The sequence below is a fragment of the Cyanistes caeruleus genome, chromosome 23, assembly GCF_971803275.1.
Source record: "Cyanistes caeruleus chromosome 23, bCyaCae1.hap1.1, whole genome shotgun sequence".
Taxonomy (NCBI): domain Eukaryota; kingdom Metazoa; phylum Chordata; class Aves; order Passeriformes; family Paridae; genus Cyanistes; species Cyanistes caeruleus.
Window position 1 is genome coordinate 2,160,477 of NC_141723.1, and position 18,171 is coordinate 2,178,647.

General features: G+C 45.9%; 1 protein-coding gene across 3 annotated transcripts in view; it reads right to left on the reverse strand.

Moving 5' to 3' along the window:
* Positions 1–13,072, reverse strand: part of ZBTB44 (zinc finger and BTB domain containing 44) — a 37,401-nt gene extending 24,329 nt beyond the window's left edge. For 2 of the 3 annotated variants that reach the window (XM_086861029.1, XM_086861027.1), the window contains exon 1: positions 12,716–13,072. The gene's annotated coding sequence lies outside the window, so the exon portion shown is untranslated. The remainder of the gene's footprint in view (positions 1–12,715) is intronic. The other variant, XM_086861028.1, reaches the window with a different exon arrangement.
* Between the last annotated feature and the right edge of the window lie 5,099 nt (positions 13,073–18,171).

Sequence of the window (18,171 nt, forward strand, 5' to 3'; positions counted from 1 at the left end):
TCTCAGAAGAGGACTATTTTCAGGCACTCTCTGTTTTAAGGAGTTTGGAGGTGTTTCGTTCTTGAGCAGGGCTCATGCTGCACATGGATCAGCCCCCTGGGAGGATCTCTGCCCAGCCAAGAGGGGCTGATGTAAGTAACTCCAGAGAACTCCCCTTGGGAGCTCGAATGGAAGAACAATTCCACCTCACAAACTGAAATACTACAACCCACCTATTTACTGTTAACAGTTAATACTCCACAGCAGAAGGCACATAAAGAGTGTGTTGTCCTTCCCCAGTGTACTCCAAAAATACTGCCCTTGACCAGACCATATATTTTGTAAAGATGGGGGTTTTGGCACACCGCTGTTGACAAGTTCATGTGCCAGAGCCTTTGAGGCCACTGACTTCATGACCATTAGTGTTACTCACAGAGAGCATTTGTTGGGTGCTCTGTACTCACCCTCCAGCCTGTTCCTTTGTTCCACACTTAATTTTTTATTTTATTTCTACAAAAGCACTTTCAAAAGATCCTACAAGGGTAAATTGCTTCACAAGCAGCCATCTCTTCCTCTAAAAAACTCCTGGCAAAGAGACTTTCCAAATTCTAGAATTTAGATCTTTGTAAATTTTAGGTATAGCCTAGCAGAAGGTGCTGTTCAAAAGTGGCAGGCAGTACTCCAGAGCCAGACTTCAGCTCCATGGAGGGAGACTGAAACACATAGATAGGGTTCAAACTGATCCAATAACCCACATAATTATCAGAGGTTCTGAATGTTTAGGACTCCCAGAAAGTGCATTGTAACAATAAAGTACTCTCATCCCCCAATTTTAAATGAATTTGTAAACATTGAGGTGAGTTTCTTGTGAGTGCTGTAAGAGCTGAGGTTTACAAAGTCAACGCACCAAGGCTGCAACTCTTCACAAAAAATTGCTGAAAAGATTTGCACATCTGGAAATCCTGAGCTGTGACAGGGCCCACCACCATTTTTGGTAGCAACCAAGGTAAACCTCTTCAGGGCAGGAAAGAGATAAGGACAAAAGCCCTTATATACTTCTTTACTCTAAGTCCTCCAACAGACCAGGAACAATGTTTATCTGCAAAGGACAAGGTGAAAAGCATCCAACATCTCCTCTTCCAAAATAATTACTCAGCAAAAAGGCAGGCCCAGAGTGTCCATGAAATAAATGTTTTGTGTTCCTAAGAGATCACCTCAGTTTCCCCCCAAATTAACCCCTGTAATAATAGAAAACCAAAGTTTTGACTGTACCATGCCACAAGAAGAACGCAGATGTGTGCGGCCATGGCAAAGCCCCAGCTCACAGTTACAGCTCTGACTCACGCTGTCACTGCTATCGAAAACATTAATCTTTCATGGGGATAGGAAAAAACTGACTCAGATCATGGAAAAATGCATTTGCATGATGCAAATCTAGGAGGTGCATTTTAATTCTCAGGGCTGGTGAAGGCATTGAAAGAAGTAGCGGGGTGCCAAACCCATCAATTTGCTCTACAAAATGGTTTTATTGTAAGTGGAGATGGGATGTCAGCTGCAACAGAACACTTCTGAAAGGATAAAATTAGGAAACATTTACATACACATTTTAAGAGAACAGTACCAACAGACCAAGCACAGATTATCTTAGACTGTTTTGCACGAGTGGAACTTCAGCTGAGTGTGGAATCCAGGAGTTGACATCTCTCCTCTTGGAGGTGCCAAGGCTCCCAGCCACTTATCACCCCTACAATTTATCACTCAAAACCAGCCTCTGCTTTTGGTAACAATGCCTTAATCACTGGAAGCTTTTTGAAAAAAGTTTATCTAATTAACTTCTCAATGCATATTCCTATACAAAATAGAGCAAAAAATCCTCCTATTTTGGCATTCTGTTTTAATTCTTACCAGCAGCAAGGTGTGAGATATGGTCAGACACTGCACCATCCTTGCAATCCACTTCTACACCTTCCTGGTACTTGATTTTACTTCCCTTGCCAAAAGATGGAAAACCAACACCTTAGCATGTACTTCCTGTTCCTCTGTGGTTTAGCAGAATTTTTGTATTTTTACACCATGGATGTTAAGCACAATAGCTGCTGTTAAAGCGATATAGACCAAGAACAAATCAGAAATATTTGCTTAATTCCAAATATCTCAGTTGTCCTCATTCAAAACTATAAATCTCCAATAAAAGGTTTACAGTTTCCAAACTGAGATGACCAAAGTCTTCCTCATGTTCCAAGGCTGCTTGAGCATATAAAAGTAAAAAAAAAAACCCGAATATCTACTGAAAAAAAGGTATATATGTGTCTACTATTTATATTTTAGCATATTAAAACCAACACAAAACATATCACAGAGCTGTTGCTCCTGTACTGTGAGGTCACAGCAAAGAAAAAGCTGAAAACCATTAGTTAAACCATCACTATTTTTCCAGAGTTGTTCTTTCTACATTTAAGGTGAAGCACTTGAATGTGTCTTAGGGATTTTTGTTTGTTTTCCTGACTAGTCATTTGCATGGGAATTAAGAAATTGAATGTAAAATTTTAGCAGTTGTGCTCTGACAGTGTAAAAGGAGATATTAAAGAGAGCCTGTGTGGGCTGATAGGAGAAGAATTACAGCCTGCAGAGGAGAGCCCAGGACATGGCACAGGATGGAAATGTGTGCATCCAAACCAAGCCAAACCTGTCTCACAGTGACTCCACAAACCTTCAAAAACTTCCCAGTGATGGAACAGAACAAGGCACAGAACTTACCTATTTGGGCTGATGCATCTTCCAGAGTGATTTTGCAGAGTGAAACCCCCAGGCATGTCCTGGAACTCAGGATAGAGCCCTCCCATCTGGTAGAATTAAGCACTCATCTGCCTGACTGTAGTAATTACAGATTCCAAGGGTACATCCATTAACTTCACCAGCAGCCACATACTTGCAGCAGACTCTCATGCAGCTCTGGCTTGTCATTTCCTCATGAAAGTGACACTTCTAGATTTATTCACGTTCCTTATCAACCCTTATATATGGCCTACAGGAAGGGGCCTGCAAGACTTTCTCCTGTCTGATCTCAACTGGCAGGAGAGTTTAATTCTACTTCAATCCTCCCTTTTTAATTCTTGTGGCAAGAATTGCACATCAGTAATGTCTCATTATGTCTCAGGCAAATGAGAGCCGTGGTCTCTGCAGCTGATGGACTCCCAGCTGCCATGAAGCAGGTTTAGAGTGGGAAACCAATACACAGATAAATCGGGACATTATTAACTGCAGAAATGTCACAAGGCTGGAATTGAAGTTATCCACAGTGAAGTTTCAATTGCTAAATGCTCCCATTGGCTTCAGGGCAATGGAAACTCATCTGCACAGCTCTGTAAATGGCTGTGGCTGAGCACAGACCCTCCTGACTGATGGCAAAAGCTGCGAGCTGGCAGCAGTTTGTAATCCAAACGCTTGGGAATCACTGAGAGCTGACCTGGAGCTCTGAACGTAGGCACTGAGTGTGCTGGATTAATGCAGCAAGATTAAAGCATAGCTACAACTCCTGGCCCAGATAAAACTTGCAGATTAAATGTCATGTTGTAGGTGTGTAAAACATGTTACCACTCCTTTCATTAGAAGCCAGTCTAAAAGTGTTTCCATCAGACACTGCTGTGATTACACAGTGATACTTTAATTCTCAGGGAAAAGGTGTCAGTGTACCAGGACAAGAGGCAGGACTGTTCAAAGATTGTCTCATTTTGTGGTGCACACCTGCAAATAAACTTGGCAACATTAGCAATATGATAATTTTGTCTCTCAAATATTTAGTGTACAAGGTCTGATTAATAAAAAATATAGAGATGTTTTCATCTCTCAAAGATACATGATTGCAGGTGTTTGTATACAAGTGCAGAAATCCAGCCAAAAGAAAACAAACTGAAGAAAAAAGAATGAATAATGAGAAAACAAACAGAAACTGGGATACCACCTGTGTTTACTGAAGTTAAAGTGTCTCAAACGGAATCAATAATGTATTTTTCAGAAAAAGAGGAAATGCCAGCTATGATGAGAACTTCATTAAATGTTTGACTAACATGACAAATAGAGCTGTTAGTGAAAACACAGAGATGAACAGACAAACTGAAGGTAAAGAAACAGCTGAAAGAACTTGTTCATGTACTTGGAATAACATTAAAGAATTCACCTCTGAAGTGATGCAAGAACTTATTTCAGCAAAGATCTCCAAGACACTGGCTCAGAAAATGCTGATCAAAAGGTTAAGGTGTATCGTCAGCACAACACACAAAAACAAATGACTGAGAACTGGAGTCCCAGGAACAGAACAAAATCCATGGGAAATCCAACAGTATGAATTTAACATTTGATGTGATACATTAAGGAGCTAAAATGGACCCCAGCTGTGAACTGGGAGCTAATGAGTTAAAAGTGACTTTGGGGTAAGATCTCCATATTGTTAAATTAAATCAACAGCTAAGTAAAAAGCACACAGAACACCAGGCTACTGCAAAGCCTAATTTCTTGCCAGGTATTTGTCAATATCTATTTTAACCTCCTGAAAGAGTCTCGAGGAAGGGGTTTTGGTGTATTTTTCCTCTCTGTGCAGCTGTGCCTTAATGTGTCTGTAAAGTAAACTGTGCTTAGATCTTTCCAGAGCATCTTCCTTTACCAGGTGATGTTTCAGCAGGGACACGGGAGCGGCCAGAACTGACAGGGAACACATCGAGGGCACTGAGCAGCACAACAGCTCTTAATCTCAGCATCTAATTAACAACAGAGATTACAATAATCAGGGCAGGACGGTAGTGCCTGCTGTATGTAAACTGATCTGACGCCACAGCCTGCTTTTCTGCAACAGGAAGATGTTTCCTGAGATCATTTACAGATTAAAGAAGATCTGTGTCCTTTTTAAAGACTCTCTACCTTTCCACATCACTGAAGCTTGCTGGCTCCAACAAAACCCATGTTTCATGCAACAGTGATACTCTGAAATAAGATTTATCTGGGGAGAATTGTCTTGTTTTCCTCAGCCACGACAGTTTTTTGAGTTTTGCTGTGATCATTTGAAGTCATCACTTCTGGAGAACAGAATGTTACCATTCACTACTTCAAAGGACCCAGATTTAACTTGTTGCTTTTTTGAAGCCGCAGTGTAGTGCAGAAAGTTTATGTGCCTAATATAGCTTTCACATGGCTGAATAAGAAAACCAGATAAATGCTGTTTTCCCCAGCCTCTGGTGCTTTAAACTTTGCATTGTAAGAATCTCATGTTAGCATTCCATATAACACATGAAAGCAAATTTTCTGACAGCACTTAAAACTGAGGCTCGTTTAACAATTTGAGCAGTAACTGTGAAAGGCCTTGCTCCACACTGAATTACCTTCATTCTCATAATAAAAATTAATGTGTCAACTTCACTAGACAGAGTGTTTGGGGATATTTAACAGCAGATTCACTACCCTGTCCTCTTGGTTTTCACCAATTCCCCCAAAAACCACACGATCGAACTACTAAAAGTGCCATCAACATACAAAACAAATTGCACATTTTTGAGTTTTGGTTGTTTCTGGTTTTGGTAGAATAAAAGCAATAAAAAGTGAATTCATATCCTTTTGCAGGGAAGCACCCCAGAATGTAATCAGCCTATAGTGAACAGACTGATGTGTTACAGCCCTAAGGCACACATTCAAATTTAACCATGGCAGTGTTCATGCATAATTTTTATGTATCGCAGTAACTTTTTTATACTCTTGCTCTATGCAAATTCAGGTTAAGTTTTTCACAACTTCCTTAGTGTAGAAAAGCTGTTAGATGACCATTTCCCACTCTGTAATAAAAAGCGAGGCTGCAGTTTTATAGTCCTTGGTCTTTAACAAAAAGACAAAGTACAAAAACCCCCAATTGAATATTAAATACTTCTAAGTACTGCAAATTGCCAAAAAACGTCCATATATTACTTCCATTTGCACGTGGCAGCAATTGCAGCAACCTGCTAATTTAAACTAATTCCAGAAAGCTATTTTTTTCTTATTTTACCATGGCTACCCACAGCATTTGAGCTTTCACTTCCAGAAGCTCTATGAGTATATCAACAAAAAGTCGGGGAAAATATTCATGAAGAAGACTACTCAAGCCAGCCTCTCAAATTAGTCACAAAAGCAAAAATCTCCAAGCCCTTTCTGGTGGTGGCATGTGGAAGAAATATCAGGAAAAATGGCACAGCAAAGCAGTAAGGCTCAGGATGTTCTTGCTAGCACTACTCTGGATCCATGAAACAGTGAAAAAGACAAAAATAACAGAACTCCCCTGTCTGTGGGTCCTCACACATCATTTTTTCCTTTCCTCCTAGGCCAAATCAGGGATGCATTACACCAAAAGCAACCCAAGTGCAGACTCCCTCCTCTCCATTATCCCCCAAACCATGCCTCCCACCCTCCCTGTGTTCCCTCCTGTCCCTGGAAACGACTCCCTTGTCTCATTTGACAGAAATAAGTGACTGGAAGGCACACCACAACCAGTAGCTTTGTCACAACCAAATTTGGCTAAATGCTAGTTTTTACTAGTTCAGCACAAAGCTTACCTGTCAACTGACTGGTTGTTTGAAATATTCAGGTTTATTACACAAAATGACAGCTTTTCTCTATCACTTTTATTCCAGGAAGCATTACACCCTAATGAAATCCACATTAACTATAATAAATGATTTTTTCTTAAGGGCAATGCAAATGTGAACTCTCCCTGAAGCACAGCAGCCCCATTAACACCCCCAGTGCTGGAAGCAACACTGAAGAAAAACCTCAGTAAAGAGCAGAAGGGAGAGATCAAGGCAAAGTCTCACATCCCGTGTGATCCGAGGAGGAGAACAGGCATTGCTAATCCAGACAGCATGGACTGCTGCCAGCCAGCCGAGGTGTCACAGACACATCAACAACAGCCACCTTCCCAATGGAAGCAGCTAGAAAGAATCCTCAACAAGTTCAAGCAAGGCAGGAATGTGGTTGTGTCATCACCCTTTCAGCACTACTCGTACCTTTATTTTCCTAATGACTCATTTATGCAGATAAATGCCTAAAAGGAGTTCTTCTTGGCTCCAAAACCTAAAAGTCCTTGTATTTATCCACAAATCACGTTATCAGGTGAGCAGCAACTCCACAGGCTGGAGCTGTCTGCCCTTGTATGGCCAAAGCTGGCCTGGCAGAACCATATCCATGGTATGTGCTGGGTATAAGGAGAGTTCTGTGGTTTGTTTTTAAACCTCCAACATCTTTACTAACATTTTACATAAACTTCTCACAGAAGGTAACAGGGATATTTATCCACTTAAAAAAAACCAAAACAAGATGTTGAAAGAAAACTGCAGGAACTGTGAGACCACAGAGCTTCAACCTTGTCAATATCTGCCCCTAACACGGGAGCACGTGTCTGTCAACCCACCAGTTATTCCCAAATCCACCAGTAATTTCTGGGACTCTTAGGTCTCCACAGGACACGGCACCTTCGTGCTTCCAACGCCTTCCAACAGACTTAGCTCTGGCAAGTATCCACCACAACTGTAGTTTTTTCCATAATGCTCTCTTGGTAATATCCAAATACAGAATGCCTTATCAACAGCCATCTGTAGCTGTATTTATAAACTAAGATCCTCTTCAGTATCTGTATTTCCACCACAATATCTCTCACTACGATTACCCAGTTCATTTGTACTTTGAATGTAAAACATTACACATAGTAAACGTTTCTAATGTTATCACAGAGGAGCTACAAAGTATCCCTTTATTAGAAAAGCAAATCTCCCTTTATTCAGTCTTCTTGGGGAAAGCAAGCAAACAAGTGTTGTGGCCGAATCACCTCAAAACAATAGCAGAACTCAAAGGAAAAAAAAACAAAACAAAATGATGTAGAGCTGCCTCCCCAGACAGAAGCACTAAACAGACTGGGACAATGCAGCCTGGAAAAGGAGAAGAACCCAAAGAGAGTAAACTGAGGACACTGAAACCTATAAAATCACAAATGAGGTGCCGACGCAAAAATGATTCTTTATTCTTTCTTGTTCTACAAAAAGCAGGAAGGACTCGATGAGATTCCAGTTTAAAAAGAAACAAACCCCCCCCCAGAAGCCAGGTATTATTTTTGTATAAATTGAGGGATTAATCACAGGGTATTCTGTGGAAGCTCCAGGTATAAACTCTTGGAAATGTTTAGGCAATTCCCTCAAGGACAGGTCCAACAGGCACTGCCAGCTCAGACCCTCTTGCTCAGGCCACCTGGAAACCCTTCACTGCCAGGAGCTGGGGATGGTGACTGAGCTGCCTGGGGTTACTGCTCCACTCTCCCCTAATGATTTACTTCTGCCCACTGACACAGACCACAAGCTGAGCCCAACACACTTTTTGCAGCCCTTATTATCCCATCGTTCACGTACTCTGATGAATCTGCTCATGTGAAATAATTATTTCCCCGGCTCTAAAGTGGAACGCATTAAGAAAACACTATTTACAAATAATGCACAGTTTAAGTCACTTCCTTAACTTGATTAAATGGAATGTAAGAATTGAACAAAATGCTGAGTGTTTACCTTTCCTGTCATCCCATTTTATCAGGTTTGCAGCTCGTTTCCTCCCACCACCATTTCATGTCAGCACCTTGCACAAAGCAGTCCCAGACACCTGCTTTCATCCAGTGAAACCATTAGAAGGATCAATTTTGCTCTCCAAGGCAAGGAGAGTGATGGACTCCTACGTTTACTTAGCAATAAGCACACAACTATTTAATTAGATCTAGATGCTGGAAACTGCATCTTTGAGGAACAGCCACGGCCACAGAGAATGAAGCGTTTCAATTTGTTACATAAATCAATGTTTTCAGTAGGTTTTTTTCTGCTTGTAACTGCCGACTTCCATATGGAAACCCTGTCACAGGTAGAGGCACATCTCCCACCCAGCTTGGCTCCTGCACCCTCACACAACACTTCTTGGAAGAAACAAGCAATTAAGTTGCTGCCCCTTCTCAGCCACACGCGATTCCAAGATTGATGTCGTATTTCAAGCGACAGACTGTGAACACGCTCTGCAACCGTGGCATTTAATTTAGAAGTCAGCACTTGACACATTGAAGTATTTGGAATTCCTGAAGTCTGGCTGTCTGCACAGTTGCATAATTTGAGCAGGGATAACCTACTTATAACTGGGAGAGGGAGAAGAATGTCAACAGACAATCCCTTCTACGTCAGGGGACATCTCCTTCCTCGTCACATGCCAGCAAAAGCACCACTGCTTTCTCACAGGCTGATTTTCCTTTTCTTTAAGCTAGTGGATTACAATTCCTAAAAGGAGTGAAGCTACATATATCACCAGATGTTCCCCTAGGAATACACTCAGATGTTCTCAAAGCTCACTGAAAAACAAGTTTACCAGATATAATGGATGAGGCCAGTGAAATACTGATGTGAAATACCCCACACACGTGTGAAGGACCCAAGACTTGATGCTGGTCACACAAACACCTCACCAGGCACAAGCATCACATCCATTCACAGAAAAGCCACGAAGATAGAAAATCTCCTTCTAGCAAGTCACAGGATACAACCAAAACCAGTGTCTGGGTGGTTGTTCAGCCTCAGACAGGGGGAAGCTGTTTTGCTTTTGATCCTCTTGGCAAACAGCTGAGCAGACCCTTCAAGCAGCACAGTTCTCCACCAATGCAGAATGAACCCACCCCTCTGGAAAGCGACAGAGTTTATGATTAACCTCCTGTTGCAACAAACATGGCAAGGATTCAGTTTCACTCTCTGACTACTCCTCTTACAGACTGCAGAAAGAATACCTAAGGACAGTCTCTCCCCTCCAAACCTCAGAGTCACAGAGGCAGGAATTCTCTCACCCTGGAAACAAAACTAGGGCAAAAGCTCCCAGGCATGATCCTCCCTCAGCATCCATGCATCATCCACCTGGGGAGACTAAAGTGGGGCTGGAAATTCCCTTCCCATGGAAAGAGACTGCTTGGAGTGTTAGCACCAATTAAAGCTTTGGATTAAAACCAGCTGTTTAAATAGAAGTAGTCCCAAGGGAGAGGCACTTAGAGCATTGTAACTAGTTCCTGGAATAAACAGTTGGACATCAATGGAGGCATTTACACCGGGACAGCTGTGTCTGAGCTCCCAGGTTCAGCACCACCTCCTTAAGCAGCTGCACTTAAACCCAGGCAAGCTCTCCAGGCTCATCACACCTTGGATCTGTGTAGACATCAAGCTGCAGGAGACCTCGAGGGCAGAAGAAAAGCACATTGCTCTCCTAATTCCCTGAAAGACTCCCGAGTGCTGGTCTGTGACATGTCTGCACAGGACCTGCTCCCACTCAGCATCACCTTGCAGAATCCACAGAGCACTGCCACAGGTGTGCCCTGCATGTGACAAATAACCATCAACTCATCTATGGAAACATCCAGCTCAGAGCCAGGGATCAGCTCAGGAGTGAAATGGGTGACCTCTACCCAAGGAAGAGCTGCCATGTGGCATAACCTGGGGATACACCCCAAGAATAAATAAAATAAAAATTTTAAAAAGGGTGAAGAAAAGCCTCATATCAGGCAGAGGCACAGAAAGAAAACAAGGGCAAACGTGTAACTAGGAAAACTGAGAAACTCCCCATAGGGGTAATGCAAACCCAGAGTATCAGATAAAGACAGCTATAAAAGCAGGAGAGTTCTAGAAAAATCACAGAATGGTTTGGGTTGGAAGGGACCTTAAAGATCATGTCCAACTCTCCTGCCATGGGCAGGGACACCTTCCACTAGACCAGGCTGCTCCAAGCCCTGTCTAGCCTGTACTGGAATGCTCCCAGGGATAGGGCAGCCACAACTTCTCTGGGAACCCTGTGCCAGGGCCTTACCACTCTCACAGGGAAGAATTTCTTCTCAATATCCCATCTAACCCTTCCCTCTGTCATTTGAAGCCATTCCCCCTTGTCCTGGTACTCCATGGCCTTGTCAAAAGTCTCTCTCCTGCTTTCCTGGAAACTCTTCAGGCACTGGAAGGGACTCTAAGGTCTCAGAAAAAAATCCTGGAGTGGACAAATTACATGTATGACCAGAAAAAGAGAAAGTGATGGTATTTTAGACCCATGGGATGTGCAGATACCTAGGAGTACACAGACTCCTTAAGTTTACTCTGCTGGACAGCTCAGCAAAGGAAACCTCAAAGCCAAAGCAAAAACCAAGGTAGGCTCAACCTGACAGTCTCCCACTGCAGGATCAGCAGGGCCCAGGAAGGAAAAGGGGGAAAATTTCAGCCATGGAAGAGATAACAGGCAGCCAAGAAGAGATCAGAGATGGGTACAGGGGTGACCTCTCTGGCACGTGCAGCAGGGAGGTGATGGCAGCAAGCATGGGAACAGCTGGCACTGGGCATCTGTGGGAACATCCAAGACATGAAAGGACTCAGAGTGGAAACCTCCACATGCATGAAAAATGCCTGCCTGCAGCAAGGCTGCTGGACTGCACCTTCCCTGAGGGGTGCAAACACACACAGGGCAGGATGCAGTGGCTTTTGGCAGGAAAGCAGTGGGATAACCCTGGTGAGTGTGGAGGAGTAGACACACATCCCTCATCAGTGGGCAGAGCAGGCTCCACAGAACAGGAGATGGGCTGGAGGAGTCATCCTTAGCATCTGGAGGAGGATGGGTCTTTGTGGGTGGGGAAAACCTCAGCAGCTTTTTGCAGACAGGCAGGAGCCCCCTGAGGTGTGGGATTTAACAGGCTGTGCTGTTCAAGCACAGAGCTCATTCCACATGTGCATGGAAACAGGTACAGCAGATTTTAGTACGATACCCTGTGTGTGTTAAAGAAGACAACAGGTTTTTGGCAAGCAAGAAACAGATTATACCCTCCCAGAACCTGCTGATTATGTTTGTATAGGAGAATGACTCTAGAGAGATGGAAGGGGAAGCAGAAAAACGTGAAGCAGTTCCTGGCAGATGAGCACTGTGACACCCTCACGGCGCATGGACACAGAGGCAGCGCAGCAGACCCTGGCAGATGGACACTAAGGAATATGCAGAAGGGGCTGTTGTAAGAAAAAAAACAAACAACAACAAAGGGACAGCAAGCTTTGCTTCACAGCTAGTGGGAATCCCTGTATTTTCTCCCATAAGCCGGCACTGGAGGCAGCAGGTATCCCGTTGGGATGCAGGAAACAACACAACTTCCCCCACACGCCCCTTGGAACTCCAGGTTTGCGTGTGTACCCACAGGCTTCGGCAGCCACTGCGGCTCCCTCGGGGCAGGGGACACCCCCGGAGGGGTGAACACCGGCACAGGGGACACCCCCAAGCACGGGGACACCCCTAAACAACGGAACACGGGACATCCCAAAGGGAGGTGACACCCCCAAGCACCGGCAAAAGGGACAGGGGACACTCCCAGAGAAAGGTGACACCGTGAAACATCGGCAGAGGAGACACCCCCCCGCCCCGGGAACCCTCGGTGAGGCGCGGGGATGACACGGCCCCGCGGGAGGGGGACACACCGGCTGTGCACCGCGCAATGGGATCCCCCGGGGGGGTGAGCGCAGCCCCGGGGCCGCGGGGCACGAACGGGAAACACGGGGGAAGGGACGGGACGGGTCTGAAAGGGGGGGAGAGGGGCCGGAGCCAGATCCCCCCCCGCCTCCCGCCCCTGTGGGGCACCAGCGGCCGCCGCGCCACCGACCGGCCCCCTCCCGCGCCAGGCCCGGCCGCGCTCCCCGGTTACCTGCGGGCGGTCGGTGAGGCCGGGCCGCTATCTGGGGGCCATGACGGCGGGGCCGGGAGGCGGCGGGACGAGCGGGATGAGCGGGATATTGGCGGGGGGGAGGCGGAGGCCGCCGCCTCCCCCTCAGGCGGCGCGCGGGAAACCCGGGGGAGGGGGGGCGGGGGGGGGGGGGGGGAAAAGAGAGGGGGGCGCGCGACCCCCCCGCGCGAAGGGCCGTGAGGGGCGCGCGAGCCGCGCGTGCACGCGGGGGAAAGGGGGGGGCGCGGGGGGGGGGGAGCGCGCGCGCCTCCGTCCGAGCTCCCGCGCGCGCCGCCCGGGCACTTTGTTTGTGTCCCACAGTGCACCGCGAGCGGCGGCGGGGGCGGGGCCCCGCGCATGCGCACCGAGCGCTCGGGGCAGCCGGCGGAGCCGGGCACCCTGCGGGGAGAGCGGGCCCGGCACCGGCGGGGGGAAACCGGGCCCTGGTGAACCCCAATGGGGGGAAACCGGGCCCTGGTGAACCCCAGCGAGGGGAAACCGGGCCCTGGTGAACCCCAGCGAGGGGAAACCGGGCCCTGGTGAACCCCAGCGAGGGGAAACCGGGCCCTGGTGAACCCCAGCGGGGGGAATCGGGGTTCTAGTGAACCCCAGCGGGGGGAATCGGGGTTCTAGTGAACCCCAGCGGGGTCTTACCGCACCCAAGAGGTTCCTGCTGCACCCAGCGGAGGGTAACGGGGCTCTGATGTCCCCCAACAGGGGGAAAACGGGGCCCTGGTGCCCCCCAATGGGGTAACGGGGTGTGAGAGCCGCCCGCCGGAGGCTGAACGGGTCCTGGTGCGGCCCAGCAGAGGGGACCGAGTCGTGGTGTCCCAGGGGCCCCGGTGCCCCCTTCCCGCATCCGGAGCGGGGCACCGGGGAACGGGGGGCACCGGGGAACGGGGGGCACCGGGGAACGAGGGGCACCGGGACAGGCAGCTGGCGGAGTCTGGGGAGTGTATCCCCCGCGGCTGCGCTTCTCGTCTCCCCGAGCATGGGCTGCCCCCGGGCACCGGGATGCCCCAGCACATCCCCCGGGCACCGGGATGCCCCAGCACATCCCCCGGGCACCGGGATGCCCCAGCACATCTCCTGGGCACCGGGATGCTGCAGTGCTCGCGTTCTCCTGCACTCCCAGCCCGTGGTGTCCCGCTGCAGCGGGATGCTCTGCTCCTGCATCCCCCAGCTGCATGTCAGAGCAGCAGGATGTCCATCCAGCAGGATGTCAGACCCTCTGACAGGCATTCTGCCCTCCCCAAACGCGGGGTACCCCATGCACTCCCAAAACCTCACAAACCACCCACCAGTTTGCAACAAATTCCAATCAACTCTAATGAGTCTCTAATTAATCCACCCCAATAATTTGGTCCAAATCTGCACTTACTTGGGTAAACACAGTTTTAATCCAACAGGATTAACGCAACCCTTTCCTCAGTGGATTGTTTTATGGTGTGGTTTTCTGTTGGTTTGGGTTTGTTGTCTTTGGTGATGAGCTCTTGGTAAATTGAAGCAGGAAACAGATTGAGGGGCCACAGTCCAAAAGTGTTAATCAGCAGTAAAAAATTTAAAACCCATCCCTGGAAAAGCCACGCTGCTCCATCAGCAAAAAGAAAAGGGGCCAAACTCCCCTCGTGCTGCTGTGAAAATTCAGGGATCCTTTTAGATGCTTCCTTGCAGAACTGGGAGAAAAAACAGAGCAGAGAGCTGGACTCTGCTGAATTCTCATTTCACTTCCTCTTACATTGGTTTTGTATTCCCAGGGATCTCTCTTGGAATCCTGACACGTGCAGCCTCCCATTGCAATGTACTCCTGTGGAAAGCAGGAGTAAAACAGCACTAATTTCAGCACATTACACGTCTGCAGGTGTTGTTTCCACTTTAATGAGACATAATTTTCAAGGAAATCTGCTCCTGGCTACCCATGGCAACTCCTGAATCACAGAGGATTATGGAAAAAAACCTCAGGCTGCCATCCCTTACTTTCAAAAAGCTCTGAAAAGTCTCAATCAGGGGCAGTTTGATGGTGAAATTGTAGAATGAGTGATTTTACTGAGCAGAACCTGATGTGCCTTTTCTTGCTGACTTCCTAGATGTGTTGTTACAACTTTAAAATTGCTTTAAAATGCTGATTTGTAACAATTTCATGAATAAAGCATCAGGTGAGCACAGCAGAGACATTCAGTGCTGTGGGTTGTCACACATGCTTGTAATCAGCTTGAAACTTGCTCTGAGCAGGTCATGGGCTTTGCACAGGAGGGAAAATGGGTCTAAACTACACAAATTCATGGCAGGAAGATGGTAAAATTAAGCATGGTGTGTGTGTCCTCACTGTGCTTCAGAAATAAACCAACTGTCTTTAAACCTGCTCTGTGTGACCTGGAAATAGATAAAGAAATGAAAAATAAAAAATATAAATAAATAAATAAAATAATAAAAATAATTAAAAAATAAATAATGACTTTGAGTTTCTTTTTAAAGAATTAAGTCAGTAATTAGCTGAGTCACTCCTGTGTGCAGGAAGCTGGCAGGTTTGGGATACAGAGCACTCCACACATCATCACTGGGCAGGGGCACATCAGCCTGGCTCAGACCTCGGTTTCTTCTCCCTGCATCGGAAGGGGCTGTTTCATTAACAACATTTTATCAGCCCTGGATACCTGGAGAGGTTCTCCAGTGATTCCCAGAGCCAGGGAGAAGAAAAACCAGAGGAGGAGCTGTGTTGATTCACACCTGCTCAGGTTTCCTAAGCGACTGGCTTGTCCTTTATTACTCGGCTTTTTCCACGAAGTTGCAGTTTCCCAGTGAGAGGCTGAGAAATGCCAAATCCTCATTCTTGGTATTTGCCCAGTGATGGGATTTGCTCTTACATGCATTTTACAATATTCTGGGATTGATTTGTGGGCATAGATGGAGCAACACCAACAAAAAACCCTGAGTGATTCAGTGATAAAACTGCTCTGTGCATGTACTGCTCCTTCACAGGGACACAAAGGGATCTCAGGAGTTCCTGGGCTGAACCTCCTGGAATCTGATAAAACAGGAGACAGCTCTCAATGGGATTCCTGTCTGCAGCATGAGGGAAGTGACTGGAGGTTGTGCCATGCATTTAAAGCCTCCTTTGTCTGTCTAAACACAAATTCTGTTTCCCCATACATTCAGAAATACATACATTTGCCCAGGTCTATCTCCCATCCATCCCTGGGATCTGCCTCTTTTTATAATCCTTGAATCTCTCCCTTGCTTACCCCATCCAAGCAGCCAGAAGGTGCCATTTCTGGCTGGAAGCTGCTTCACCCTCTCCCTGCAGCCTGTGGGATGTGTTTTCCTGTGCTTCAGCAGCTCTTGCAGCACACACTGCTCTCCCAGGAGCCTGTTAATTCATCATTAACAACCAAAGCAAGTGACACCTTCTCTGCGCAGCCTTGCTCTCACCTCCCTGACCCTGCAGCTCCTGAGGGAAAACATCTTTGCTCCCACACTCAAAGACTTGTTGCCTACTCCTGAATTTACCACAGGAGTGCAGGAGCTGTTTCCCCTCCATGCTCGTGTCTGTTGTGGTGTCCAGGGCTCCGTTAACCTGCTTTAACTCAATCCTGCTGACTCCTCTCTTTGGAAACTCCTGATTTTTTCTTGACATGGGGAGGATATGGGGTTTATGGCCTCCCCAGACCTGGAAGTGCTCTGCCTTTTCCTCAGTGGGTGTTGTGCTGAGGGTTAAAGCATCCTAGTTGGCAGGAGGTTGAAGCAGGAATTTAGGAGAGAAACCCTTCTAAAATGCTCTGAATTGCAAAAGGCCCCCAGAAATGCCATTGCCAAGGAGCCAGAGAGTTCCTTGGACACCTGAGGATGGATTTATCTGTATGGAGAAAGAGGAGCTAACAGAGCAGAGGGGTTGTAAGACTAAGATGGATGAGCTGAGCAGAGGGCAGAAAAGGGATGTTATGGTTCTAGGACACAGCAGGAAGGATGATTCCATCAGGAATAAGGATGGGTTTGTGGCTGAAGCACCTGTGACCTTGCTGGGACACTGTGGTCCCTCCTGTCCAGGGGTAATGAATTCAGCCCAGAGCTGAGGAGGGTGTTTTATGAGGTGAGCCTTGCAAAGTCTAGAGAAGTAAGGCAGGAAGAGATCTGACTTCTGTCCACAAACACATGGGGAGGGAGGGATGGACCCAGGAGAGAGGAAAACCATTGAAATAAAGGCCAGTTTTAGCTCAAGGATAAGGGAGAGAAACGATCCAGCAATGGCTGGGGTTGGAGGTCAGGAGAACCCAGTTCTTGGAAGGAGAAGCTCTTGGGATCAAGGAGCAAACCACCATTGCAACACACACCTGCTAATGTTCCTGCCTGCAGGAGAAGCCTGTGACACCCTACATCCTTTGGAAGTGCCTCTCCAGAGGAAATATGCCCATAAAATATAATTACCCTGACTGGGGAGCTGCATCACGTGCAGCACAGGCTGGGGAGGTTCAGCCATGGCTTGACCCCAGTGATTTCCCCTGGTGGGACTGCAGAGATCCATCTCTGCCTGCTGGTCCCCGCTGTCTCTAAGGTACCATCGTGGATACAGTGTAAGAAATGTTCCCATAAAGTTTATTTCTTACCCCATGGTTTATTTTCTTATCCTACTATTTACTTCAGTTAAATTATGATGGTTACACTAATATCCTTAATTAAGGACTTTTCCCCTACCTGGTAATATCCCAAAGCCTTTGGCATTGTTTGAAATGATTCAACTCAAACCCAGCAATGGCAACAAAACAAGGAAATAAAAATGTGGGGGAAAAGGCAGAGCAGGCTGTGCCTGTCTGGGACTGTCCCTGTGCCAAGGGAAGTGACCTGCAATGAATGTCACACCTGGTTATAAATAGGGTGGCAGCAGTGGCTGTGCCCATTAACGTGGGGACACCTCTGTGGTGGCAGGGTGAGCACAGGCAGCCTCTGCAGAGTCATTTTCTGCCTGCATCAGTGGATGGAAATCCCCAAAGTGTTGACAATAATAATAATATGGTGTAGAATGTTATAATAATAACATTTTGTATGTGGATTATATGTTGTAATAATGTGGTATAATGGTTATAATATGAATAATAGTAGCAGTGAATATTATATTATATTATATTATATTATATTATATTATATTATATTATATTATATTATATTATATTATATTATATTATATTATATTATATTATATATTATATTATATAATATAATATTATATAATATAATATAATATTATATTATATAATATTATATTATATAATATTATATTATATTATATTATATTATATTATATTATATTATTAGTATATTATAGTATATTATAGTATAATCATATTATATAATCATATATAATCATATTGATATTATATATGATATATATTATATTATACTATACCATATTATATAATCATATTTATGACATTATATTATAGTAT